The sequence below is a fragment of the Plecotus auritus genome (assembly GCF_963455305.1).
Source record: "Plecotus auritus genome assembly, chromosome: 1".
In the NCBI taxonomy this organism is placed as follows: domain Eukaryota; kingdom Metazoa; phylum Chordata; class Mammalia; order Chiroptera; family Vespertilionidae; genus Plecotus; species Plecotus auritus.
Window position 1 is genome coordinate 144,680,850 of NC_137770.1, and position 26,410 is coordinate 144,707,259.

A 26,410-nucleotide genomic window follows, 5' to 3' on the forward strand; every position below is an offset into this window, starting at 1 on the left:
GTGGCAAGGGAGGGCAGTTAGGGGTGACCGGGCCAGCAGGGGAGGGCAGTTGTGGGTGACCAAGCCTGCAGGGAAGGACAGTTAGGGGTGACCAGGCCTGCAGGGGAGGGCAGTTAGGGGTGACCAGGCCTGCAGGGGAGGGCAGTTAGGGGTGACCAGGCCTGCAGGGGAGGGCAGTTAGGGGTTACCAGGCTGGCAGGGGAGGGCAGTTAGGGGCAATCAGGTCAGCAGGGGAGGGCAGTTAGGGGTGACTGGGCCAGCAGGGGAGGGCATTTGGGGACGACCAGGCCAGCAGGGGAGGACAGTAGGGGCAATCGGGCCAGCAAGGGAGCAGTTAGGCGTCGATCAGGCTGGCAGGGGAGTGGTTAGGGCGTGATCAGGCTGGCAGGCAGAAGCGGTTAGGGCAGCCATGGGCAAACTATGGCCCGCGGGCCGGATCTGGCCTGTTTGGCTGTTCTATCCGGCCCCCGGAGCCGAAAGAGCGGAGGGTTCTCTTGTTCTCCCCTCCGCTCCTTCACCAGCAGCAGTGTTAACATGGCAACGTCAGGAAACACCGCCGCAGCTCCTTCTTCTGAGTGGGCGGATTTATATCCGCCCATTCAGTAGAAGGAACAACCTCTCAATCTTCCAGAGGCTCCTTGTAATGCCCACGGACGCGTCCCCCGACATCACCCTGGGAATGTGTAGACACGTTATCGTGGTGATGTAGGGAGACACGCCCCTGGAGAGCACAGTATCAGAGCATTAGCTAAAAAGGAGACCAACAACACTGTTCTCACTGAAGTTGATGTTTTAAAGACCAAAAACCTTTCAACCCAGTCTACATTGCCATCTACATCTACGTCCCGGGCATAATTTGGAAGTTGCACTAAAGAAAATGTTTAATTTACTGTTTACACATTTTGTTCTTTTCTATTTGTTTTAGTTTTAAATTATTTTATTATATTTAAGTTTAATTTGAAAGGCTTTTGTACCTTTCCTTTGTTAGGCAATTTTATTTTGCCTTTGCCATCTTCAATATAAGGTATGTTATTGTGCTATGATTCCTCCATTTTTTGAAGTTTCAAGTTATAATAATTAGTGTTTACATTCTTCTTGTTAAAATGTTTGAAATGAATAAAACTATTGAAATAAAAAAAAAAAAGACCGTACCCTTTTATGTAATGATGTTTACTTTGAATTTATATTAGTTCACACAAACACTCCATCCATGCTTTTGTTCCGGCCCTCTGGTCCAGTTTAAGAACCCATTGTGGCCCTCGAGTCAAAAAGTTTGCCCACCCCTGTGTTAGGGGCAATCAGAAAGGCAGGCGAGCATTTGGGAGCCAGCAGTCCTGGGTTGTGAGAGGGATGTCTGACTGCTTGTTTAGGCCCGATCCCGGTGGGCCTAAACGGGCAGTAGGACATCCCTCAAGGAGTCCCAGATTGGAGAGGGTGCAGGCTGGGCTGAGGGACACCCCCCCCCCCCCTGCACGAATTTCATGCACTGGGCCTCTAGTTTTTAAAATAATTTTTTTAGATAAGAGTTTAAAATAAATCACTTCTTCATCAGAACACTTTTTCTCCAAAAAAAATTTTTTTTCAAGTTAAAAAATATATTTGGAAATGGGGGATAGACGTTCCTTTCTCTTTGTATTTCTGCTGTAATGCCCATACACTGAGGAGGGTGAGTGTAGAATGTGCTCATTGCTTAGATGGGGGACAAATGGAGAAAGGGTTACAGGTTGATATTTGCACACATTCTACCACATGGGGACAGAATGGTGGCCCCTACCTCACACAGTTGCTGTACATATTTAAAGAGATAATGTGCATGAAGTGCTTGGCATGGTTCCTGGCACGTTGTGAAGATCCAATGCAAATTGTTTGTTAAAAGTGATGTTAATAAGATAAGTCATCCAGGAAAGACTAGATTATGCTTGGTTGTGTAGGTTGACATGGTTGTGTCCAGAGGACTGGACATCTTGAATGAATGTGTACAGTGATTTTAGTCTCACTTACCAGACACCTCCCACTCCTGGACCAGGGGTGGCTGTAACAGATTCCAACTGGAGACTCAGCACAGTGCGGCAATCAGCTTTCTTAGTAGGTCCCCTATTCTGTCAGGCGTGCATGGTGAAGGAAGCAAAGGTCAAAGGATTCTCCGGGCCCCGTAAGATTAGAAACGCGAAAACCCTGCCATGAAAAGAAGCGCGTGGGATTTCCCAGGGCTGCGATATGCTCAGGGTTTTCTGCTGTTTTTTTTCTTTCTGCTCCTCCCTCCCCTAGCCCTTGCTAACATTCCATATGTCACTCTGCCTGAGACCTGATTTACAGCTCCCTGAGATTGAGGTATTTGGACAAACTAGCTCTTTCTCCAGTCCTGACTTGAAAACAACAGCTAATTCTTTTGGCCATTTGATCTGTTGAAATGATTTAAGTACTTTGTAAATATAAACTACCTACAGAATTATTAGCACAATGCCTCTTTTCCACCATTCACCAAGTAAGTTGTATACCCTCCCCCGCCAGTATGACAGAGCATTTCTTAGATGAAATATGGGCCTATCCAAGGACAAGATGTGCTGAGACAGATGTGGGGTCCCAGGGCCAGGTCCGATTTTATACAATGTCACAAGCTTAGTCTCTTTTAATGCCTCTTTAATGCTGTATAGGGTTGTCACCACTTCACTGGCCATACTGGACACAAATGCCTCTGTGGCCTGATTTCCCTGTAGGCACAGAACCCCCTCATCTAGGATCTTGTTCTCCAGATGTGGAGAAAAATCTCATATGCCATTCTGTATTTTCCAGTCTCTGGCAAAGGATTTCATATATATATGAAATGGGGTGGGGAGGTGCCGACTGGGGGCCAGTGGCCTGGGGGAGGGACCCTGCCCCTGATTGGGGTGGGGGGGCTGATCTGGGGTGGGGCTGGGCAGGGGGAGGGGCCACAGGAGGTTGGCTGCCCAGCCCCCACCCCTATTGGGGTGGGGGGGTGTGATCAGGGGCGACTGGCCAGGGGGAGGGGCTGCAGGCCTATTGTGGTGAGGCAGGCTGATAGGAGGTGGGGCTGGGGGGGGAGTGGGGGCGTTTGGCTGGCCCCACTCTTGATTGGGGTGGGAGAGTCCGATCAGGGGCAGGCGGGCAGGGGGGAGGGGCCGTGAGGTTGGCCGGCTGTTTTGCTGGCCACCGTGGGCATCACAGCGACAGGTTGTTAGGTTGTTATGGCCATTAAGGTCGTTAAGGTAGCTGGCTTCTTATATATCTAGATATATATTGATTTCACAGAGGAAGGGGGAGAGAGAGAGAGAATCATTGATTGGCTGTCTCCTTCATGCTCCCTACTGGGGATCAAGCCCAAAACCCAGGCATATGCCCTGACCGGGAATTGAACCATGACCTCCTGCTTCATAGGTCGATGCTCAACCTCTGAGCCACGTGGCCAGGCTCTGGCAAGTGATTTCTTATGAACATGGTAATTAGGCATCAATCACAGAACATGTTGCAAGGATATATATACTAACAACATTTTTCTAGCATGAAGGCAGAAATGTCAGCCACAATTGTTAGTGCTGTGTTGACTGCTTTGCGAAAGTATCCATCACTTTAGGGGATCGATGTAGAAGACATATTTCCAAGTGCTGCAGGAAGAACAGCCTCCAGGAGCTCAGCCTGGGAGCAAAACCAGGTTGGCCCACAGGCAGCGTGGTGGCCCGGCTCAGGTTGGCCCAGCCTTAAGCTTCTCTTGTTTGTATGTGTGTGTGTGTGTGTTTCTTTTTCTGGCATCAGAGTTTTCTAGCTTCTGAACTCTGTGAAGGAGGAGCTCATTCTGTGTTTGAGAGAAACGAACATGAAATTGAGACATGAGTTTGAACGTATGCCCGGGAATAAACATGTGAAAAGATAAACATGTTTCGATCTGGGAATAGATCCTCTTTTCACAAGTCTGTGAAGTTGATAAAAATAAAGCAATAGGAGAAGCAGAAAATATGAGAGTGAAAATCCAGAAAATAGGGCTTGATAGAAAATGCTCTATGTGCCAGAAGTTGCAGTTTGGGGATGCTATGAGACTGTTTTACTTGCCCTATTCTATTTCTGAAAATGAATGTCCTCCCTTTTTTGGGGGTGGGGGAAGAGTGGAGGCATCAGAGAAGACATTACATTCAGGAAGTATAACTTTGTTATAAATGTTTCTTTTACTAACCATAAGATTTTTCTCACTTATATAAACTAGCCAAAACTAAGAGATGATATTTTAAATTCTGAACTTACAACTCCATTTATTTTAAGTTTAAAAAACATGAAAAAATAAATTAAAAAACTTGTTGTGATAGTAAATGTTACTTTTATATTTAATACATCAAACATAATGACCTTTTTTAGTGCTTTAAGTGATTGATTTTCTTTAAGTTGTATTTATATACAATGACTGTTTATGATCCTAAACTAATAAAGCATTTCCAATGTGAAAAGTGCATTGAAACATTATATATATGGGCAGAATCCAACTTAATATTAGGTTTTGAGAGTTTGTAACTTAGCTGGTTTAAACTTAGAAAGTGTTCCTGATAGAAAGAGTGATATTAGGCATGGATAGGTGGTTAGGCCAGTCTATGAAATTCTACCTAGCTCATACTTTATGGTACCAACAGGAATACAGGTATTAACTACCAATTATAGCATTTTCAAGAGGAAAGCCTGTCCTAAGTTTTGACTTGCCTCCCAAGATCATTCTTTCTCTAGTAGTTCAAAGAGAAGGCCTCAGGCCCTAGGCTTCTGGCCGATGTGGGTGGAGTGTGGGTATCTCAAACAGGGGGCCCCTGGAGCTTTTAGGGGAGTAGTACTCCAGAGATGCTAGGTTTGGACGTCTTGCAAATACAGTCCTTCCCATGAACCTGTTAAGAACTGGGGGAGACTGAGGCAGGAGTGCGAGGGTAGCTGGCCCGGGGGCTGCAGGTGGGGGCAGATATTCAAAGGAGTCTGTTTCCCTTGGTATAGCAGCAACTGACTAGATTACTGAGGAAATAATTTGATCTTATCAAATTACTAATTTCTGTGAATTTTTGTTTTACTGAAGAGTGAAGTATTCAGCATCTGAATATTAGGCCACAGATCATTGTAATGTGCTTGCTAAAAATCAAACAGACTAAAGTGTGCTATGCCACCTTGCTAGGGCAAATTGGAGCAGAATTGGGACTATTATTCTGGGATGTTGAGCTGTAGAGATAACCAGCTTAGGCAACTCAGATAGGTAATTTTGTGTATCAGAATTATTAAAGCTGTGTAACTTTATCCTGAAACAAAAGATATGCTTATCTGAAAAACCGTTTTTGATGTGGTTTTAATCTATGACAGAAACAAGAGTTTCAGGCATGTAGTTCTGATAAAATAGTACTAAATCTACTAAGGCTTTAAAAAGAAATTTAGAGTCAAACATGCTGTAGCCCCAGGTTTCCTGTGTTGTCAAGGTAACCAGAGCTTCTTTTCTTGGTAACTTGAACCTGCCAAAGCAACATCTTTAGCTAGTCAGCCACCTGACACTGAGTTGTACAGTTTTTTTTGAGTTGAATATCCTAAAAAGAAAGTCCAGTTTTTCCTCTTCTTCTCTGCCCTCCAATCTTTTGGATTTTAGAGAAAAAAACTCCATACTCACTTTCATGAAGTTGCAAAGCTGGATTATATCTTTAAGCTCTTAGTAAAAAGTACAACTATTTCAACATTTGCCTAGGCTGTGTGGTCAGTGCCAAGCCATACAATTACCCTTTTCCCTGAAATGACTTTCTGGCAGATGTGGGAATACTTGTTTGGCTTTCTCCCAACTGTGGTTAAGGTTGACATAATGCAAGGCCAGGCCACATGATCTTATCCCTCAGAGTTAAGACTCAGGTTTTTTTTTTTTTTTTTTTTTTTTTTTCTTTTAAACAAGAATGTCCATAGCAGCTTTACTTATCTATCTATATAAAAGGCTAATAGGCTAAGTGTCCGTCCAGGTAATGACATCATGTAGCCACGCCCAGCTTCCTCTCCCTAGCAACTAGCATCCTTGTAGTTTCTTCAGCCCAGGAACACGACTTGCTTTATAGCCAGGTGCAAACATTTCACACTTTAACCAAATGTCTGTGAAGTGTTTTCCCATGCCTCATCTCATGTGATCCTCACAGAAGTCCTGGAGTGGGTAGATAGGAGACTCAGTGGAATCCTATTTTCTTTTCATTAGCCAGAAAATGGAGATTTAGAAAGCTTGGTAACTTGACCCAACTGAAAAGAAGTAAGAAATGGTGGACCTTGAAAATGACTCCAGGTTTTCTCATTGTGCAGAATATAGTCAAACACTGCTGTAGTTAACTATTTTACCCTTTGTTTTCCCTGTGTGATCTCCAATAATAATCTGCTTCATGTTGATATTTACTGCTGTGTTGCTGACAATTACCCAAAAGAGAAGTTGGGGTGCTTCACTGGACTGAAAAAAGTTTAGCTAAATCAGAAAGCAGGTCTAATTAAGCAAGTTTATTCTATATCTATAAAAGGCTAAGTTGACTCACACATGTGCGCTACATATAAAGCTCTTGCTGGTACCAGTCATATGCGTGTGTTTCTGATCATTGTCGATTGTGAATTTGGTTGACACTTCTAATATAGAGAAAGGGAAAATAGCAATATTAAAATATTTCCCTTTCAATGTGCATGAATTTGTGCACTGGGCCACTAGTAATTAATAAAAATATAAAATTACCCAAATATTCATCATCAGTAGAATGGATTAAGGGAGGTATAATCAGAACACTTTATAACAATGGGGAAAAAACCTACAGCTATTCACAACATGAATAAATCCTCAAGAATAATGGTAAACAAAAGAAGCCAGGAACAGAAGAGTAAATATTGTATGCCTCTACTTACATGAAGCTCAAAAGTAGGCAAAACTTATTTTAAATAAATACCATAATATAACTATTCTTATGCGGCAAAAAGAGCTAATCCTGGTGACTTTTAAGCATAGTACTTTGACTAAAAACTTCCCTTTAAAAACAAAAAGCTGCAAAAAAGATTTTTAACTCTTCTTGTAGTGGATTTGTAAACATCATAGTAGTATGCATGTATTAGTTCTAAAAATATTTAGTGTGTATGCAGGAATGAGCACATGAGAAAACATATTAATGGGAGCCAGAGACTCAGTTTTGTTTTGTGCACCAAGAAAAGTCAGATGGAAACAAGAAAGAACGTTCATTAACTGAACACATTTATCCAGAGCCCTGGATGTCCCAGGGACCCTGCTAGATGCTGCCGAGGCCGCAGGGATGAAGATGGTTTAGTTCCTGTGCTCAGGGTTTACAGATTACTGAAAGGTCTCGGACAAATACCCAACAGTAAATAAAGGTAGACTATACTTAGAGTCCTCAAGGAGTTATGAAGATATAATGAAATGCTGAATGACCTCTAAGGAAGATAAGCCGTTAATTCGATGGGAGTAGCCAAGAAAGCTCCCGGAAAGATGTGGATTTGAAATAGGCCTTGACAATTTCTACAATGGATTTTTTTTTTGAGGAGGGTATTTAAAAAGTATGATAGAGAAGGACCCACAAAACAGGCAAGTTCCAGAATGTAACAGTGATGTGTTTAGGCTCAGGCACCAGGCTGCCTGGGTTGAAATCCTAGCTCTACTGCATTCTGCGGGGTGACCTTGGGCAAGTCACTAACCTCTCTGGGCCTCCATTCTCTATCTATAATGGAGGAGGGATAATAATAGTTCCTCATTAAATTATTAAATTAAGTTAAATTATTTAAGATGTGTGAAACTCTTGGAACTGTTTCTGATTTACAGTAAGTGCTTTAAAAGTGTTAGCTATTATAGCTATTGAATTTAGTGGAGATTAGCAGAAAGTGCAGTGTTTATGAGACTATAAAAGATTTTGGATTTTTTTATGGCCTAAAATATATCAGATTTAAGTGTATATTTAATCTGATAGGCAATGGGGGAACCTTCAATTTTAAAAAATAGGTAAGTATCTAAAGCACTAGAAAGCAACAACACTGTAAGATTCAGTTGGTTAAATGTTTGGTGCTGTCTTTTTGTTGTTGTTGTTGTTGTTGTTGTTGTTGTTCTATTTCCAGCCATGGCCCCAAACTAACCATGCTAACTTTTCTCTTCGGTGATTGAGACTGTGAGGTGTTGTGACTGATCTGATACAAAACACATGTAGCAAGAATTATGGGATGCTAATTTTGTACAGGTGAAGAGGAAATCAATTAGAGAGGATCAACTTCTATTTTACCATATAAATGAAAACCATGGGGGCTATGAATGTCAAAACTGGTGGCCTTGAATAAAGCTGGGGCCTTGAACCGTTTTCTACCATAAAGGGCTACAAAACTGTGCAATGTATCATTTAGAAAAAAGTCATTTCTTTTCCATTTTGTAGTATGTTCTGAGAGATTTGACTGATGACCTATATTCAGGAAGCATGAATGATCTCCCCCTCTCAGATGAGATAGGTGTGTCACAAATCAATACATGATGTAGTCAAACGCTTTTTCTGCCTTGACACAGCCTTGATCCCTTAATACAGGTGGGAACCAGGTAAATATTATTTTAACAGCTAGCAGTCTGGAAGAATTGTATTGACTCAAAATATTTTTATTTGCCATTCTCAGTTCATAGATGTAATTAATTGACTGCCTTGAATTACTTACCCTGCCACACATTCACTTTTTGGAAAACAATTGTTGAGTTCTAAAAACATTCATGCTTCTAATTCTTCTGACCTCCAGATGTATTTTTGTGACCTCTCACGGCCCTCCTTTGATCTCTGTAGTTCACCCCTTTCTCTCTGTTCAAGAGGCCTCGGGTATGGGTTATAGCTCATAGCCAAGCCTTGTTTTGGCCAGTTCTGGAGAAAGCAGATGTTCCTTGTCACTCCCTCCAGGCAAATTGATAACTTTCAAGTGTTCTAAACTTTCAGGGAGAGTGCTACCGAGTGAGAGTTCACTGGAGGGCACGCCTGTGGACTCAATTGGCTTCTCTGGATCCATTAGAGCTGATTGGGTCTCCATTTAAGATTCCTGATCCACATCAGCTAAGGTTATTGTGGAGCGGGAGGTGAGAGAAGGTGATTATGAGCATGTCCATGCTTAATGGTGTGGGAGAGGAAATGTACAGTTTTCATTACCTTTCTAGATTCTCAGCTGGGTCTCTGTAACAAGACAGATTAACAAGAGAAAAGCACACAAATGTATTTAATGCACATTTTACATGACACAGGAGCCTTCATAGGAAATGAAGACCTGAAGAAATGGTTAAACCTGCGTGCTTTTTTTTTTTTTATTGTCTAAAGTTTCACATATGTCTTCTTTTCCCCCAAGTAACCCCCTGCCCCCCAGCCATTCCCACCCTGGGCAAGCTCCCACCACCTCAGTGTCTGTGTCCATTGGTTATGCTAATATGCATGAACCTGCATGTTTTTATACTAGGTTTGATGAAGTGTGGAAAGTTATGGAAAAATATGACAGGACAAAGGGTGTAAACTAAGTGTAGTATAAACAGGAAACTTAGCAAGGCCTGTGCATGGGTATACCTCTCAGCTCCCCTCCGCATTGGAGTTCAGGGTGCTCCTTTTCTTGGGTTAAGGGAAGGCACCTCTTACATAAGGGCCTTATGACCTGCTTTAGGGGCAGGTTAGAGGGTCCTTCCCCCATGCGATTTCTCAAATTCCATCAGCTGAAAATATTTAACATGCCAAGGTGCCGTGTTTTGTGGGTAGTGTGTCCTGAACCCCATCACTGACAAGAATGGTTCTATTTATCTAAATCCAAATCGACTACGGCATTGAAAAGTCAAATTCCACTCTCTCCCACCCCCCATTCAACAGGTAGCTCTTTCCTTGTATTTTGTATTTCCAACCTTAAAGTGAATATTTCCCAGATTGTTTAGCTTCTTTGGAGATAAATGTTCACTCTGGATGTGTGTTAGGATGGCAACATCCTTCTCAAATTATAAGCAGTAAATGTCGAAGGACCAAGCATACTCTTAAAATTCTGAGCAGTGTGTCGGTTCTGGAGCAAGTTCAGACACGTCATACCCAGGACAGGGAGAAAGGTGCTGTCATTGCCCGAAAGGGCCCTGAGCCCAGCAGCCCCCAGGGGACGTTTCTGTTAGCTGGGCCACAGAAACATCTGGATGGAAGAGTTTTTATTGACAACCCTCGTAGGTGACTTTTTAAAATGTTTACTTTGAAATAATTGTAGACTCATAGGAAGTTGCAAAAATAGTGCAGAGATTTGTGTGCTCTTCATCCTGCTTACTCTGATTATGACATCTCATATACAGTAGAACAATATCAAAGCCAGGAAATAGGTGTAATAGGTGACATTTTTGTTTCCTTCCATTTTTTTTATTGTAGCAATATACACAAAAAATGTATCATCCTAGCCATTTTGAAGTGTACAAGCCAGTGGCACTGAGGACACTCATATTGTTGTACAACTGTTACTGCCCTTCATCTCCAGAACTCTTTTTGTGTTTTCCCAGGGTTGCGACCCACAGGTTGAGAACCGCTGCTGTAGAGCCTAAGACCATAAAAAAACACAGATATTTACATTATGATTCATTAACAGTGGCAAAATTACAGTTATGAAGTAGCAAGGAAAATAATTTTATGGTTGGGGGTCACCACAACATGAGGAACTGTATTAAAGGGTCGCGGCTTTAAAAAGGTTGAGAACCACTGGTATACATTTTAGTATCAGAAGTTCTGGTCTTTAAATTAGTCCTGACTACTTTGTAATTAATATAACCCTCAGTTATTAAAAATATACATTTTATTTATTACTTGTAATGAATACCTCCTCTCTGTCCACTCCCATCCTCGTAACCCCCACCCAACTTCCATCCTTAGAAAGTTTCATTTATGGCTAACCACAGGCCGATGGGAATATCAATGTCTATCCTGACCAGATGCTTTCCAAATTCAATTGGAGCTTTTATCTCTATTTGAGTTTTAATTGTCATTTAAGTGAGCATTTATTTATTTGTGTCACAGGCAACGTCACCATTAGATGCCTTTTTTTGTGCTGTGGCAAAGCACATGGGAAAGACAACTTGATAATAATGGCTACTATTGGCTGAAAATTTTATTTGTGGGAGAATTTCTCTGAATAACATGATTCTCAACAATCCTGTAGAATAGGTATTCTAAACCCAGATTGTAAGTGAGAAAACTGGGATTCCGAGGAGCTAAGTAGCTTACCTGGGTCATATGGCTGGTTACTAGCAGAGTCTGGCTCTGACTCCACAGTTGTGTGATGGCCCCGACCTGCACTTTTCCCACAGTACCAGCCTGTCAGCTTTAGGAGTTTCAGCTGATGGGAAGGCAGTTTGTATTTAGAACTTGCTGGCCTCCCTGGCAATGTTCGGGAGAGCTGTTCACCTCCCTTAAATAAATAAACAGCTGCTGCTCCTCACTCTGGAGCAAACCATATAGAATTACCCTCTGAGAAGCAGCTCCTTTGCGAGTAACTTGGAGGTTGGCCCTTTTCACTGGGGTTCCCCGGTGGTTTGTTTTCTCAATTTGGGAAGAAGCTTCCAGAACTCCTCTCCGCGACCTCTCAAGTAAATTTCATGTATTTCACCCCGTTTGGTGACTACCCCTCCCTGGCTTTAGATTTTCTGGGGGATGCCAGCTTCTTGAGGGTGGTGCTCAAAGCTCTCAATGACTGTGAGGCGACCACGAGCCAGAAGAGGATTTACTGGGCAGCTAAGAAGACCTGTAGCATCAGCCCCTCAGTGCATGACCCCAGGGGTATCGTGTTCCTATTACTGGTTTTAACAAATCAAACAAAAGTCACGTATTTCAATCACAGCAGGTTAGGACTATTGTTCCTTTCTCTTCTGCCTTCTTGTCATACTTTCCTTGAGTTGGGTAGCCCTGGAATGCTACACGCATTTCTGGGATCTGGCTAAGGCAAACTTGAGTTGGGGGTACATTTAAAAGTTGGGGTTTAGTGGACATATTCATGTGGTCCAAAATCCTGTAGACAAACTGGTGCTGGAATGGGTTTCAGGAATACTCTCCCGCCCTCTATGGCAACTTGCCTGCTACATGAAATGGAGGTGTAGGGTCAAAGGCTGAATTGTGATATGAACTTATCTGATGATCCTGGCACTTAAAAGAGGTGGTGGGTAGCCCTAGCCGGTGTGGCTCCGTGGGTAGAGGGTTGGCCTGTGGACTGAAGGGTCCCAGGTTTGATTCTGGTCAAGGGCACATGCCCGGGTTGCAGGCTCGATCCCTAGCAGGGGGCATGCAGGAGGCAGCTGATCAGGGATTCTCTCTCATCATTGATGTTTCTATTTCTCTCTACCTTTCCCTTCCTCTCTGAAATCAATTAAGAAAAAATATATAAAACAACAACAAAACCCCCTAAAAAACCCAAAGAGGTGATGGGTTGAGGAGGAGCCAATGGAGCCAGAAGCTAGTCTGTGGAAAATTGTCGTGGTTGGGCAGCCTGTCATAAACAGATTATATCATTTTAGTGGATTTTGTGGTATTTCTGAGGTTTAAAGATGTTATTAGTTGTGAATTCTTTTCTCACTCTGAATACTTATTTTTGCGTTACATTTTGCATTCATGATTTTGTATTCTTTGTCTTCAAGAAACGCTCCTAAAGCAAATTGTATAAGCTTTAGGCCCCATAAAAATTGAGTCCTGCCCCTTAAATTTGCTGAGATTTCTTTTCCAGACACAGCTGCTCTAGAGTCTCCGAAAGTGAATGTCATGAACACCACAGAATGCCTATATTAAGACAATTCGATGCCAACATCCATTTCTAATTTGTGCAGATCTAACCAAATTTTATGTGAGGTAAAAACATAGAAACTAAAACTTCATTTTAATTATTTAGAACTGACCTTCTTCAAGTTATTGGGATTAGGACCTTGATCAAGTGGCCTATGATATCTCTTCGTGGGGTTGGAGATATCAGGGCTGGATGGGGTGAGGTGATCAGGGGTGTGGAGGTGTGTGTGGATCACACTTTATTGGCACTAATGGGCAGGTAAGGGAACTAGACTGAAGAGATGGGTCAGGGAGGCAGCAGGTCCCTCCTTTAATTTCTTTCTTCCTCCCCCCCTTTTTTTTTTTTTTTAAAGAACACAGGATATTCTTCTCTTAAAAAATCTAATGCTGAGGGTCAACCTGAAAATATCAAGAGTAGTTAGTTCTGTGAGATTGAATAGGAATAATTTTCATTTTTCCCCTCTTTACATGTATAGTTTCTGATCTTTCTGTAGATAGAATGTATTAGCAATAAAAAGGAAGCATGAAAAGACCCACAGTCCTGGGTGTCTGTGTCTGTGTGTGTGCGTGCGTGTACGTGTGTGTGTGTGTGTGTGTGTGAGAGAGAGAGAGAGAGATTGATTGATTACTGGGGAGATAATTTTCCTTTCTTTATTCCCTCCCTCTCGTTTTTCCTTAGAATAAACACATAAAGGCTTACTAGCATCTTAATAACACTTTGGGAACGTGAAAGAATGCTCTATTTTATACCTTTACAAATGTGCACAAGATATAAAATTTTAATTTGAAAAGATATAAGATAGGAAACAATTTTTTTTTTTTTTACTTTGACTTTTTGTGTCAATGTGGGATACATGCAAAGGAAAATTTATGGGTAAATTACCAATTAGTTGTTGAGAACTGAAGAATGCTGAAGCAGAAATTAGGATCTAATTATGTGTCTAGATTATTGTCATTCAAGACACAAAACGACCGAGTTTTATAATTGTGGGGAAAATCTATTCTGCCTGCGACAATTTCCCTGCTAGGCGAGGATAGGCAGTCTGGTGGCTTTTAAGGATAGGCGCTTCTTTACAAACTAGAGGACTGGTGCACGAAATTCGTGCATGGGGTCGGGGGGCTGGGTGTCCCTCAGCCCAGCCTACACCCTCTCCAATCTGGGACCCCTCGAGGGACATCTGACTTCTCACAATCCAGGACTGTTGGCTCCCAACTGCTTGCCTGCCTGCCTTCCCGATTGCCCCTAACCGCTTCTGCCTGCCAGCCTGATCACCCCCTAAACACTCCCTTGCCAGCCTGATTGATGCCTAACTGCTCCCCTGCCAGCCTGTTTGCCTTTAACTGCCCTCCCCTGCAGGCCTGGTCACCCCTAACTGCCCTCCCCTGCAGGCCTGGTCACCCCTAACTGCCCTCCCCTGTAGGCCTGCCCCCCCAACTGCTCTCCCCTGCAGACCTGGGTCCCCCCCAATTGCCCTTCCCTGCAGGCCTGGTTGCCCCCAACTTCCCTCCTCTGCCAGCCTGGTCACCCCTAACTGCCCTCCCCCACAGGCCTGGTCCCTCCCAACTGCCCTCCCCTGCTGGCCATCTTGTGGTGGCCATCTTGTGTCCACATGGGGGCAGGATCTTTGACCACATGGGGGCAGCCATCTTGTGTATTGGAGTGATGGTCAATTTGCATATTACTCTTTTATTAGATTAGATAGGATAGAGGCCTGGTGCACAGGTGGGGGCCAGCTGGTTTGCCCTGAAGGGTGTCCTGGATCAGGGTGGGGGTTCCCTTGGGGCGTGGGTCGACCTGGGCGAGGAGCCTGTGGTGGTTTGCAGGCCGGCCATGCCCCCTGGTGACCCAAGCAGAGGCACTGGGATCTGGGATTTATTTATCTTCTATAATTGAAACTTTGTAGCCTTGAGTGGAGCCAAGCCTCCAGCTTGCTCCGTCACCGCAGCCATTTTTGTTGGGATTTATTTATCTTCTATAATTGAAACTTTGTAGCCTTCAGCGGAGCCCTGGGCCAGCCAGGCTGTGTGGAAAGCTTGGCTTCCTCCATTACCAGGGAAACCCAAGCCTCCTGCTCCATCTTGGTTGGGTTAATTTGCATACTTGCTCCTGATCGACTGGTGGGCGTGGCTTGTGGGTGTAGCAGAGTGATGGTTAATTTGCATATTATTCTTTTATTAGATAGGATGATCAGGGAGTCCCAGGTGGGTGCCACCCTAAAGGGGTTTCCTCTGCACACAGAACATTGTTGCCAAGCAGGTATGTAATGTGTAGAAAGTTCACTAGTTCTTTTAAAGACATAAATGTTTAGAGGAAAAATAGAATAATTCATTTAAAATATAAACTCCTTTTATATTACAGTTAACTGCTGCTATAGGACTGTTTCTAAGGTTTTCTTATTTACTTTCTGCTCTTCAGGCTGCCCCCAGCCTTCTTCTGCCCTGGCTCTGTGCCTCAGGACATTCTCATTGCAAAGTACTCTGAGTCTTAGCTAAAGGGCTTATTATCGCTACTCATTAGTGTCTCCTCCAGTTTCCTTGAATCCTCTTGGTTAGGCCTGTAATAGTACACAGTAGGCATTCAGAGGGTGCTGGTTGGTTTTTTTTTAATGTTTTTATTGGTTTTTAGAGAGAAAGAGAGAGGAAAGGAGAGTGAGGAAGGGAGAGAGAGAGAGAGATCGGTTGCCTCCTATATGCACCCTGATCAGGGATCGAACATGTAACCCGGGCATATGCCCTGACAGACAGGGAATCGGACAGGCGGCCTTTGGTGCACAGGATTATGCTCAACCAACTGAGCCACACCAACAAGGGCCATACAGTGCTGTTTTGAATATTCATTTCACAGATATAGTCCTTTAGGTTGGAGAACATAGCTCTCAGGTCTCTCCACCCTCCCCCTTCTCCCTCTTTCTTGCCTCAACCAGCTGCACCTCTCCGTCTGTGTCTAATCCTCTGTAAAGTTCACTTTCTCTAAGTGCATCATATATTGAGACTAAGCACCCTGCCTCCCAGTTTCTTAAAGGAACCATATCACTTTGCAATAAACCTAAATACAAGTTAAAGGAAATTAATCCATTAAGTGAAATTTGACAGCAGAGGCTATTTTCTTCTGTGCTCTTTGAATATTAGTGTGTAAATAGGAACTCCATAATAAACTATTATTTTCAGTCTAACTCTGGTTGATGGTCAGCTTGGATTATTGTGCAATTAAATGGCTAAAATGTGGACAAATCCTACCACAGGGCCTGACACATAGTTGGCACTCCAGTAGTAATTCCTTTCCTTCCATTGGTCATGGTGGTCCGGCCATATCTGTAGCTCTGTTCCGGTGTGGAACTCGTCTCCATAAAGATCCACTAAGAAGTTAATGAGCTGTATTTCCTCCAATGCCATGGGCTGTGTCAACACAATGCCAAACATTGTGACAATTTTTGACTGAATTGAGTTAACTGACTGAATGTTTTGAAGTATTGACACAGCAGCTAAAAGAGTGAGAAATATAGTCAAGCCAGCTATTTGGTATGATGGAAAACAGCAGCTATTTCAAAAATAAAAGTAGAATTGAAATGTGAGAAGCCAGTGTAAGTTTAAAGTAGCCACAGGACCATTGGAAAGCACTTGCAAGAGGACCGGCTTAGGAGGCAGACAGGGAAATGAAAATCTGAAGATGTCCCTAGGCCATGCAACAAACAACGCAAAGCTGAAGGACCATGCAGTTTCACCCTTGGACAAAAGCTTCCTTGATTTGGGCTGAAGGACCAGAAGTAGAAATTGGCAAGATTTCCAAATTCTTGGGATATGATGGATGGTTTATTCATTCTGTCCTTTCAGCCATTGTTTGCCTTTAGTTCCTTCCTCTGGTAACCCTGAGGACGGGTAGAAGGCCATCCAGAGCTGGGCACCCCAAAATGTGCTCAGTGTTAGAAATCTTTGCAAGGAGAGCTGGGGCAAGGATTTTGCTAATTGGGAAATTCTTCAGTTTTTTCAATACATTTTCTTAAAGATTAAAAAATTTTTGTTGTATAAGTTGTTACATAGGCATATTATATACAACATAATAAATATATAGTCAGCATTATCTCTTTGACATGTTATACATATAATGTATACAGTATTATATATACAGGACACATACAGAATTATCTCTCAGATGTGCAGAGAGATAATACTGTATATATACTACTGTATATGTAAAATGTATAATGTATATACTAGGTAATAATATATGTATAACATATAATAATAATACAGGTATAACAATATAAAGGTTGGAGGGAGAGAGAGAGGGAGAGAATTGAGTAATTTTAACACTAAAATGAATTTACTAGCATGAATAATCTTACATAAGAGCAACTACACTTGACAGTATCTTGGAAGGTCATTTCTGAAAGGTTTCTGAACTAAGCGCCAGTGAGAATTCTGTTTCCCCAACTATCATGAATGAATGAAGCCCAACGACAGGTCCATTTTGGTCAATAAAATAATCGTTAGCTTGAGGATCCCTCTCTAGCAAAAAGAGCTCTCTTGGCAACGGCCAACCTAGTTAACATAATAAACATTTGACACAACAGAATTTTACCAGGACTCGAATAAGGTCTGAAGTGCTGTAACTGGGTTTGGCATCGCTCTGTGAGGGGAGACCATGGCTAGCTGGCTTTTCTCATCAGGGAAGCAAGATTTTTAAAGGGGCCAGTTCAGATCAGACTGGATCAAGGGCTTTGACTGTACCTCACTCAACTCAATAAAATAACTATTTTGACCATTTATTTTTTTCATTCCAGGACATTCTCTTCCTACAGGGCATTGATAAGAATGATCAAGTCACTTTGTGCAGACATAGACTTGAGACTGAATCTAGCATCCACTTCCCCTTGTGGTGTTTATTCCCGTTCAATCTGGGACACACATCTCATGTCACAGAAAACCTGACTGAGGGTATGGATCATGGTTTTGTGGTAGTTTCCCCCCAGCCCCAAATTTACAGTGTTTTCAAAGAACCTAGAGGGCACACTTGAAACCATCAGTGCAAACAGCTAAAATGAGCCCCTGCTGGCTAGGATAGCTATAAATGTCAAGCTACAGGATTTTAAAGACTTACAGTAGCTCATACATAGCTGGTACATTTATAAGCATTATTGAGTTGGAAGATAATGACAGTCACATGTTGAGAATTGAATATGACATCTTAATGTGTGTTATTCCTCTCTGTAAGTCTCTGGAGTCCAATTACTGAAACTTAAAAATGCGGCACTTCAGTGCATGACTATGAAACCATTGGGAATAATTAATGCTACAATTTTTAATCTATTTACAGGTCTTCACAACACATAGAGTAAGAGGTAAAAACATACTTGACAAAGACATTTAATTGTATAATTTTTACTTTGAACTTTTGCTTTTAAAAAATGTACATATTCCTACTAAAAAATGCCTGCCATGTTATATCACCTAATGTTAATTTTATTTCCGTGTCTTGGTATAATGAGATAAGTGTTGTCAAATCAATTAGGAGGATATATACTGTGCTGAAGAATCTGGTTTGATTAGGATTTCTTCCTACAAGGAAAAGAACGTCCAACTCAAATGATCTTAAGCAATAAAGACATCGGTTGGCTCATGTAACCAGAGGTATTGGGCCGGGGGCGGGGGGGGGGGGTGAGGGGCGGGACTTTAGGGTCAACTTTGCCTTGTGGGTTGGGCTTTGGAGAAATTCCATCAGCTGTACCCTCTTTTGGGTTTGGCTTAATTCTCATGCTTGTCCCTCATCCCGACAAAGAGACTCAATAATCACGGAGTGCAAGGAAAGAGATCTGTACCAGTTGGAAATGTGTTTTATTAAAAAAAGAAAAGAAAAAATAGGGAGAGGGGGAAGGAGCGGGAGAGAGAGAAATAGAGAGGAAAGAAACAAAGCAGGAGCCACATGGCAACAGCTTCCAGAGATGGCAGTCTGTTGTGTGTCCTGAGAAATCTGGTTTGTCTTCTTCCTCGGGGCGGCAATCAGGTTGGCACAGCAGTGCCACAATCCCTTCTGGATCTAGGGCCTTCCCATCTTTCTGCTGAAGGTCTCTGTCCTCATGCTTGTCACCTCATGGTCTCAACATGGCTGCTGGGCCTCCAAGACTGATATCTACCGTTAAGGAAAAAGTCAAGTCTGCCCACTTGTATCAGGAGGAGAGAAAAAACTTTCCTGGAAACCACACCCAACAGACCTCTGCTTTTGTCCTCCTGGTCATACCTTATGTCTATTTCCACTCTTCTTTATCACCAGAACCTTGACTCTTTTCAGAAAGTCCACGTGGCCATTAAAGAATATACATCTCTCATCCTTTCACCCAGCCCCCCAAACCTCCTCCACGCTGTCAACTGTCATTCTGTTCTCTGTATCTATGAGTATAATTCTATTTTATTTGTTTTGTTCTTTAGATTCCATACATAAGTGAAATCATAATGTCTTTGTCTGACATTAGCATCATGAAAAAGACGAAGGGACTAAGAAGCACGAATTGGTAGTCACAGAATAGCCACAGAGATATAAATTACAGCACAGGGAATATAGCCAATAATATCATAATAACTATGTATGGGGCCAGGTGGGTACTTGAAATATCGAGGGACAACTCTGTAAGGTACATGATTATCTAACCACTATGCTTTACCTCTGGAACTAATACAGAATAGTTTGACTATAAACTGTAAATGAAAAATAAAAAAATTAAAGTAACTAAAATAAGAAAAAGAAAAAAAAGAAATACATTGAGATAAACCCAACAAAAGATTTATATAAATCTGACAGTGGAATACTATTTAGCAATAAAAAGGGATAAACAATATATCACACACAAAAAAAGAAATACAGAGGTACAAAAAAATGTCTCCTATTCCCATTAAGGTTTATTTGTATATTCCAATTTTTCAGAAAAGAAGTTTAAACCATTTCAATAAAATATGTTAATTAGGTTGAAAAAATACACATCTCTTCAGGCTAAAACTTTTCAGATTTAGCAAAAACAAAAACAGGATGCCCAGCAGGGGACATACATACTTTACACGAAAATGCATATGTTTACCTGAAATTCATGTTTAACCTAACATGCTGTATTTTATCTGGTAACCCCTCCCCAGGCTTCCTAAATGGAAGTGTGGCCATGAAAGAGACAGTCTGCTGAAATGGGCCTCCAGAAAACTTTTTTAAAAAGGGACCAAACTTGTTAGATATGTTCCTTTTGTCCTTTGCACTTGGCCTTTTCCCTTCTTCCTTCTTGGACTTTGGACAGAATGCCTAAAAGCTGTCTTACAAACGAAGGCGAAGCCTGGTTCTGGAGCAGCTCTGACTTGCCTATCCCCAGATTCCTGGTTCTATAAAAAGCCCTATTTGGTTAAGTCACTAGGGTTCAGTTTTGGTTACATGCTGCTAAATGCAGTCCTAATTGATGCAGTTACCCCTTGCTGAAGGGGTGAAATAGAGGCCAGCTAGGAGTTCACCACACTGTTTTGTCTTCTTCCTTGTCTCACAGGTTGACTTCACCTTCCAGACCTTGCAGTTAGGTGGAGCCGTGTGACCTAGTTCTGGCAATGAAATGTGATGGAGGTGATGTATGTAACGCCCATGCCTGATCCATGTTCCTGCCCTTTCCGTATCTGCAGCAAGAGCGCTAGGGAATAGTGGAGACACTGGACGAAAGCAACCTGAGAACGAGAGGAGCTTGACCAGTGGTCCCCTCCCACCTCGTGCTGAGCCTAATTGCACATTATGTGAACAAGAAATACATTTTTCTTGAGTTAAGCCACTGAGATGTTGGATTCCTTGGGGCCAACATTGTCTATTTTGAGAGAGACTGCTTCAGGCCTAGAATTTCAAGCCAGAATCCTCAGATTCACTCTTATTGGATCGCACCCCTTTCCACCCCTTAATCAGTGGAATAGAAACTGCTGATTGGCTTAAACAAAGCGTGGTGCATCTTGGGAATTGCAGCTGGGGCTAGCTTTCCCGGAGGCACATGATCAGTCAGGGTTCCAGCTGGAAACAGAGTAAATTGAGCAGCGTTTAACAAAGCAACTATTTACAAAGGTGGGAGGGGTATAGGGAATCCACAAGAATATAGTGCCCTGTGGCTAGTAACAGCAGAGGGGTGCTAACATCTGAAGGGTTGGCTGGGATAGTGAATGGTTTCCAAAACCTAGAGACAAAGGTACCACAGGTACAGATAGCCTGTAGGGAGAGGGCTGCTGTCCAGTCCTATAACCCTAGGCTGAGGGAAGCAGGCAGCCTGCTTAGAGGCAGCCCGAGGGAAAATCATCCCTGGCCTTCCCTTTCTCCCACCCTCTGACCTCCTGCAGGGACACACCCAAGGTCAGGAGCTCCCAGGCTCCCAGGATGAAGCAGGGTGAGGAAGGGAGAAGAGCAGATCTGGAGGGACACCCAGGGCAGGCTGTGGGTGCTAGGAGACCACACGTAAAGGGATAAGAAACAGTGGGGAGCAATCCATAATTGCTATCTCACTGGTACCTTTTAGTTCCTCGGGACTAACTACATGGCTATGACTTATTTTTGAGATAGAAATCTTTTGGCCATATGACAAGTACATAGAAGGAATAACTTCTGAATTTTCATTCACACATGATAAATTCCAAGTTCTGTTAAAATGTCAAATAACTTATTTATCAAAGCACTAGAGTTGCCAGGGCAACAGAATTTAATTTAAAGTGTTTGATTTACACATTTGTTTAATTCTTCTTCCAGAGATACTTGTTTAATTCTGTCTCCTTAGGTTTGAAAAGTGCTAAGAGCAATTATAATAGCAGTAATACCCACTGATTTATTAATATATATCTTTATTATCCAGTGCCTGTTTATTAGCCAGAACTTTTTGATCTCCTATAATTGGTGTTATTCCAGGACATCTTGCTGCAGCTGATGCTGAACACATCTTAGGTTTGTACTTTTAGTACTGAGTGAATTAACCATATTGATTCACACTTGATGGCTAATTGTTCTTGCATAGTCTTGGCATTATTTTTGTGCCTGCTGATATTAATCATAGCAGCCCTAGTAAAACATTGTTAAATTATATATTAAATTGTTTTGAAGATTCTCATGCATTTTCTCTGAAAGTTTACATTCACTGCATGTTTATAAAATTTTTAATGACAATCATACTTTCCTACACTATCATATTTCTGTAAGTTAGGTAGAGCAGGTATTATTATCACATACAAATTTTGGTAAGTGATTGACTAATACTTATTGTAGAAGAGTCATAAATATATCTAATTATAATGTGAAAATAAAATCATCTTTGTTCTACCACCCAAATATAACTTTGATTAATATATTGTTATACATCTTTTCGGAATTTTCTCTAAGATTTATATGCCTTTCTTCTTACAAAATGGAATCCCATTAAATATAGAGTTCTCTAACTTGAGTTTTTACTTAAACCATAAATATTTTTTTTCATATTAAAAACGTACTTCTGGCTTGGCCATGTGCCCGGGTTGCAGGCTTGATTCCCTATGTGGGGCGTGTAGGAGGCAGCCATTCAATGATTCTCTCTCATCATTGATGTTTCTATCTCTCTCTCCCTTTCCTCTCTGCAATCAATAAAAATATATTTAAAAAAATATACTTCTGCAATGTCATCCTTAATAGCTGGGATGTATTCTACTATAGATGTATTGCTATTTATTTAAAAACTTCCTTGATTTTTTTATTTGTTTTTAGTTTTTTGGTGTTATATATAATGATTTGAAAAAAATTTATACAAATCATTCACCTTTGAGCTCTTGTTCAATTATTTAGGTCATTTAGTTAGAAATAGAATTGCTGGGCAACATGGAAAACAAAGTATTAAGGCTTTGGATGCATATTTGGGGTAGATGTTATAATTTTATTTTGCAAAAAGTTTCCTTTCAGAGTCATTTGCTAATTTGCCTTGTTTTAGCCATGAATTGTTTACCTTTGCTTTTGTAATTTTGGATAGTAAGATGCAGATGACTCAAATTCTTGTTTTCATGTCTAGATTTAACTTGGAGTGTACAGTGAGCATTCTTAGTTGCAAGCAGCAGATATGGAACTGACTGGTTTAAGCAGAAAAGTAATTTATTAAGAGGTAGCTCTCTGAATCCTTGGGAGGGCCGGAGACCTTGATGCAAGGCTAAGTAACCAGGAAAAATGATGAGAATGATGGAGCAGAGCAGATCTGGTGAAAAATCTCTTCTGCTGATATAAAACATTATGTCATGGTTTCATGCCCACCATTGCAGCAGACTCTGTCAATGCCCCACTAGAGCCCCTCGACACCCATTGCTCCTTCCCTTATCTTTCTGGAAGTACCTGTGATTCTCCGCATGCGGACTGCTTCTGGCAATGCTCCACCACCCCAGGTGGGGCAGGTTGGATGTCATGAAGTGCTAATGACCTCAGGACAAATGAGAATAAAAAGATTTCTTGGTGTGGTCAGGCTGCCCTCACAAAATACCAGAGTAAGTGACTTAACAGAAATTTTTGCACACAGTTGTGGAGGTTGGGATGTTCAAGATCAAGGTTGAGCTTGACTCAATTCCTGATGAGAGTTCTCTTCTTGGTTTGAAGACAGCTTCCTTCTTGCTGTGTCCTCACATGGCCTTCCCTCCTAGTGTGCATGGAGGAAGGGAGAGAAAGAGGGGGAGAGAGAGAGAGAGAGAGAGAGAGAGAGAGAGAGAGAGAGAAAGAGAGAGAGAGAGAGGGAGGGAGGAAGGGGAGGGGGCTCTTTGGTGTCTCTTTTTATAAGGACACTAATCCTATCAGATCAGGGCCCCACCCTTATGACCTCATTTAACCTTAATTACTTCCTTACTACAAATAACAGCCACACTGGGATTAGGACTTCAACATATGAATTTTGTTGAATTCACTGGGGGACACAAACATTCAGTGCATAAGAGAGAATAAATATTTCAGATTTCTCATCCCCCAGTAGGGATAACTCTGAGGTTTGTTCTGTACCATCTTCCAGAGGTTGCAGCCTGACTGAACCTCAGGTGTTCACCGGGTAACATGTTCACTATTTGGCTTTCATCTCTTCTCCAACTTCCTGAACAGTGCTTCCTGAGGGCACAGCCTAAATAAATTTTATCTCGAGGTCCACTCCTGGGGGAATCCACTTGACAGATAGTTTGGTCCAATGGACTTATTCCTGGACAAAGCTGCCACTGACATTAGAGAAGGCGCATGCTGCACTGTGGCTGCTTCCTGTGCTCTGGGCCAGCATCTGGGGGTGGGGCAATGTTACCTGCCAGACGCTGGCTGCAAGGGAACCTGGAAATGCAAGTGTCTGGCACAGTCATGAAGTTTTCAGGTTGTCAAACCCAGGAAGGAGGTTCAAATATGGCACAGTCAAAAAGAACAATGAATGTTCTTTGTGAGCGGTCATCTGTGTATTTTTGCTGAGTTACTCAATTTTCTCAATATGGAATCAGGTTGCATTCAGACCTGTTGTGAAAGCCATTGTTAGCATACAAAATACTGATGTTATTTTCTCCTTCTTTGTCATTCAGCTCCACTCTTCTGTTTCAATTACAGAGGCAGTAATAAGGCATTTGCTGCAGTTCCACAAAAATAGAAAATTATCTACTGAACACTCTCAGGCTAAATGAGAAATGAAGTGAGAAATTCTACCTAGGTAAACACCCAAGGGGTTTCAGTCCACAAGTTGGAGAGCTTTCTTATAAAGGCATTTCTCAGTCCTTTTTACATTAATTTACATATTGTGAATCCTCTAAGGAAGATACTTCGGATTTCTAAAGATCTGATGTGGGAACTTTTGTCCACCTGAGCCTGGCTAATGGCTGCACGATTTGTTGAAATGAGGAGACAGCACAGTAGCATGCTTCTTCATCACAAATACTTGTTGCAAGAGAACAAGAAAAATATTAATTGATGCAGGTTAAAAAAAAATACCTACAGTAATGAGTCGATTCAGGAATCTCCAAGGTCAGAGGAATTTGGTTCCTGAGAACCTTATTTTCTCAACCTTGCAGGGTGAATTTTAGAAATGACTATGCAAATACGCTTTCAATAAATGAATTGCCAAACCTACTAATTCTAATATGCCATTCCTCATCTGTCCAGAGTTTTCTGTGATCTGAACAGAAATTCTTAGGAAGCTAGATAAATTGCCCTAGGTATACATTCACCAATGATACCACCTAAAGAAAGTATTTTTGATATCTTAACATATACTTTATAAACTAAAAAAAGAAAAGATGAATCAACTGTATTCTATCCAAGCTTATGCCAATTGTTTTGTCATATGTGCTTCTAGAATGTGGGTAGATTGAGAAGAGATCACAGATAATGCAGCAGGAATTCCTAGAGTATTTTTTGTTTGTTTGTTAATCCTCACCTGAGGATATTTTTCTGTTGATTTTAGATATAATGGAACGGAGGGAGGGAGAGAGTGAGGGAGGGAGGGAGGGAGATGGAGGGGGGAGAGAGAGAGAGAGAGAGAGAGAGAAAGAGAGATGTGAGAGAGACACATCAATTGGTTGCCTCCTGCAAGTGCCCTAACCAGGGCTGGGATGGAACCTGAAACCCAGGTAAGTGTCCTTGCCTTCATCCCTTTATTTTTTTATTATTATTTTTAAAATATATTTTTATTGATTTTTTACAGAGAAGAAGGGAGAAGGAGAGAGAGTTAGAAACATCGATGAGAGAGAAACATCGATCAGCTGTCTCCTGCACACCCCCCACTAGGGATGTGCCCGCAACCAAGGTACATGCCCTTGACCAGAATCGAACCTGGGACCCTTCAGTCTGCAGGCCGACACTCTATCCACTGAGCCACACCGGTGAGGGCGCCTTCATCCTTTTAGTTCTTGGGCCAATGCGCTAACCACTGAGAAACCCTGGCCAGGGCCCAGGGTATTTTTTTTTTAACCTCACAAAAATAACAATGATAAAAAAGCTTACATTTATATGACACTACTATAAAACAACAAATTAGCAACTATTTATAAAGCGCTGTTCACATCTATTCACATTTAATCCTTATATAAAACAAAACAAAACAATTTTGTGGGGTACATAAGGCAGTGTTTTGTTTTCTGACTTTCACGAACTTCCTCTTACTGCCAATATTATTGACTACCTGGTGTCATGAAGAAAGGTGCAGGGACAGCCATTGAGTCATGAGAGGAAACTGGAGGACAGTGCAAGGTTCTGGGAAGCTGTAGATAGAGGAAGAAGTTTGACACAGGTGAAACCACAAGCTCCTCTGTAGAATATTCTTTCAAATCTATATGAAAAAAAAATCTAATAAAGTTTATTTTCTCAACTTTAACAACAGTCTTAAAAACTTACATGACATTACCAATATCAATTTGCAAGGCTGAAACTTTTCTAAACTATCCTATATAATAAAAGGCTAATATACAAATCGACCCAACTGTAGAATGATCGGTTGCTATGATGCACACTGACCACTAGGGGGCAGACGTTCAATGTAGGAACTGCCCCCTGGTGGTCAGTGCGCTCCCACAGCGGGAAGCTGCTCAGCCAGAAGTCGGGCTCACGACTGGCGCGTGAAGTTGCAGTGGTGGGAGCCTCTCCTGCCTCCACGGCAGAGCTCAGGATGTCCAACTGATGGCTTCCCATGGGAAGC